The 3,900-nt window shown below is 33.0% G+C and overlaps 1 non-coding gene across 1 annotated transcript; it reads left to right on the top strand.

The window, feature by feature from the left end:
* The first annotated feature begins 1,468 nt into the window (after positions 1 to 1,468).
* Positions 1,469 to 1,541, top strand: TRNAA-UGC (transfer RNA alanine (anticodon UGC)). Its single transcript has one exon. It is a non-coding gene; the product is annotated as a tRNA-Ala (tRNA).
* Positions 1,542 to 3,900: the final 2,359 nt, after the last annotated feature.

The following is a 3,900-nucleotide window of genomic DNA, read 5'->3' as shown; positions in this document are numbered from 1 at the left end:
AGGTGTTATGAAGATAAAAGTCAGTCTTCTAAAGGTTTTCAGCTTAAAAATCAATTTTTAGAGTCATAGGTTTTCGAAGATGATTGATAAACACATGGTTTTACATAGGAAAAGAAACTACCTTTCAAGAGATATAAGCCTTTTCTGTAGGATGCTACTAATGTTAGAAAGTTCATAAATTCAAAATTATGCCCTGAATGCTAAAAAAATTAATTAATTAAAATCTTTAGTTCATTACTGATGAAAATCACTGATTTCACACAATTACAACAGCTCATATATAAACACAATAATTCTTGAATGAAAGGGACTGGCCCATATTAGATGAAAGGGTATGGCTATTTGAAGTTACAGCCAATTGTGTTATTTGTTCAATAGGATTAAACCATGATACAACCACCAGTATCATGCTCTCTGCCTTAGACCATACACTGTGGGTAAAAACAAGGAGCGATCTGAGTAGGCAACCCAAACGCCCTCTATGGGGCGTTTTCGAGCAAAATCATCCAGGGCGTCGTTCATCTTTGTCTGGTGAAATTAGGGGCGTTTTACAAAATTCATCTACTTTTTACTTCTTTCTTCACTCAACTCCCAATCATATTTTACCACTATCACCTAAAACCTTCTCAAAGCCCTCCACATAACATTCACCACTGCGCCTCTTCATCCCACAACATTGACACATCACAATCATTCCACCTAAAATATCACCAAAACCACTCCACGTCAGAGACACCATAGTGAGCGGTCTTAGCTAGTAGTAAATTATGATTCTTTGAGACATCAAATATCATATACTCCGTAGCACGGTAAATCTAATAGGCATATTGAATGAAATAAGCAGCCAATAATGACAAGTCAACTCACCTTATCATCGACATCGGTAAAATATCGAACATAATTAACTACATATCCAATGAATTGCAGGTATCTGCCTAAGTTCCAAGTACAAAAGCCACCTGATTAGTAACATTCTAATGTGTATATATATATATATATATATATATATATATATATATATATATATATATATATATATATATATATACTTATAGAGATATAGTGATATAATATAGAAATGGGGGACCTTAAGAGGATATTGAAGAAAACATAAACCCTAGCATGACCAATGTGACTAAGATCATAAGGAGTAACACCATGGCACATTTCCCATATCGCTGCATCCGCATGGTCGAAACGGGAGATGATCGCAACAGGTGGTTTAGTCCCTCGAGTGATCCCAATCGCTGTCAAAAAAAAAAAAAAAAAAAAGTATTAACACCACAAACATATCATCACTTTAGGTTTAAATAACTCTTTTTCGTTGCTCTATGTATTATACAGCCCTAATTCCTCCAATTGATGCTGTTTCGTATCATTATCAACTGAATTCAAGTGATGAAGAACAGAAAGACCTAACGATGCTGCTACTTTTATTTTTAAATGTTTATTCAAAATCAAACAAATCGGGGATGTAGCTCAAATGGTAGAGCGCTCGCTTTGCATGCGAGAGGTACAGGGTTCGATCCCCTGCATCTCCATAAATTTCTCATTTTGACAGAAAACTAAATTTATTCTCCCTTCATTACAGGCATTGTCGCGAAACATTAAAAACGATGTGACTTTTTAGGCTTCTTTCATTTTTGCAGAAATTCAAAAAGTTTCTCGCGCACTGTGGATCTGGATTTTCAAGGTATTATCCACATTCACGGTTAAATTGTACAAATAATTCGAGTTAAAACTAGTTGTATATATTGTATATCTTTTATTGTATATCTTTAATTTAAAATTTAGTTATCTATTCAATTGTATTAACATTTTTGTTTTAGATTAAATACAACATTTTTGCTACAAATTGAATTGTCTATTATTTGTACCAAACTTTCACATAAAAAAACTTAAGTAGTCTATTCAATTATATCACGCTTTCGCAATCTAATCATTTATATCGTACTTTTGCTACTACCTCCGTTCCAAATTTATTGTCCATTATTTCATTTTAGGATGTCTCAAATTAATTGTCCACTTCCATAAATGGAAAAGAATAATGTGATAAAAACTTTTTTCCTTACTTTATTCATGTAGGACAAAATGATAGGTAAAAAGTAAAGGGTATGACTAAAAAGTTAACAAAAAGGTACATATGTGACGATCGGTCCAAATTCATATGGACGAACACGTCATTCATTGATTTCATTGCGAGGTATTTGACCTCTATGTGATACGTTTTGTAATATTGCATTCGTTTGAAAAGGTATTTCATAAATGAATATATAAATTCCAGGTTTTTTTTACATCTGATGATTCTTACGTATAGACAATCACCATTTAAATGGTTTACAATAATACATCTGTTGACAATACAGTCAAAATAAGATACATGGTAATGGTTTGATGAATGCAAGTTTCTTGTATATAGCATGTATGACTCCAAGCACATAACTTGTATCACGTATGAGCAAACAGCGGAAGACTTCTAGGAAACCTGAGAATAAACATGCTAACAAGTGTCAAAACAAAGGTTGGTGAGTTCATAGTTTTAGTGTTTCGTATAATCTGTATATAAAAGTGGATCACAAGATTTTAGTTGTTTCATCCAGAAACGTTTATCAATAGATTATATAAAAGTGGATCCCAAGATTTCAGTTGTTTCATCCAGAAACGTTTATCAAAATATTCTACGAAATTGAGCACCCTGGTAACTAAACTTTAACGTATATATAATTTGTACCCTTTGTATAATCATCTTAATAATACACGCAAACCAACGTGTACGCTTCTCAAATAGCATACGTCCGTTAAAAGGCTAGTGCTCTAGCTCGGACGGGGATATCAAGCCCTATGGATCCATATATAACTACTCGCGCCCACCAGTTCTTATAACTGGCAGTTACTAGTTACCAAAGCTAAGGGATTTTCGGTTCATACTCGGTGTAGAATTTAGTATGTACTTGTATCCATTGCGTTTAAAATAAAGTGCATGTATTCTCAGCCCAAAAATATATTGAGTAAAAGGGATCATATGAAACTCACAGTTTAATATTGATATACAATATTGCAGGAAAGCACGTAGACGCATCGGAGATGATAAACACGAGGTTTGATTCACAAAAATACCCCCGAACATTACCCATAATTTCCTTGGCAATAACCCATATTTTCCTTAGCTCTAGCTCGCTCGGAAACTCGTTTTGAAAATTACTTGGACAGTACTCCGTCGTAATATTTTATGTACATTATTATTTTTGTATCGCAAAAATAATAATACTAATAATAAGATTAATAAGATTAATAATAATCTTAATAATAATAATAATAATAATAATAATAATAATAATAATAATAATAATAATAAATATTATACGGAGTAATATATATTTGTGTATGTGTGTTTGATTTTTCATTCGAGCAAAACACCTGAATTTATAGTACCTGGCCTGGAATCTGGAGTCATGCGACTCGCATGGAAATGGCCTTCTGGCCATGCGACTCGCATGAGGACCAGGGACAGCTCACATTGTTTTGGCTCCTAGCTTGTCGACATAATATAAAATAAATATAAATATAATATATATAATTTAAATTAATTAATTATATATTATATTAAATTCACGTGCATAGTTGACTTGTAATTTTTGTTCCGATAAGTCGTACGTTGTCACTCGACTTATGTCCCGGTTCCGGTTTTTCGAACGCCCTTTCGTACGCTGAGAAAACTTGTACTTTACGTTTCGTGAATCGTACCTTTGTCAAAATATAGTCTTAAATCATCCATAAAATATACCACTGTAGCAAAGTTACTGTAGCAAAGTCAATTTTTACTGTAGCAATTCACTGTAGCAAAGTCAATTTCACTGTAGCAAATAGTGATTTTCGAAAACACTGTAGCATTTTGGGTAC

This window comes from Rutidosis leptorrhynchoides, chromosome 7 (assembly GCF_046630445.1).
Source record: "Rutidosis leptorrhynchoides isolate AG116_Rl617_1_P2 chromosome 7, CSIRO_AGI_Rlap_v1, whole genome shotgun sequence".
Classification (NCBI taxonomy): Eukaryota; Viridiplantae; Streptophyta; class Magnoliopsida; order Asterales; family Asteraceae; genus Rutidosis; species Rutidosis leptorrhynchoides.
The sequence above is the reverse complement of the archived record's forward strand: the minus strand, read 5'-3'. Positions and strand labels throughout refer to the sequence as shown.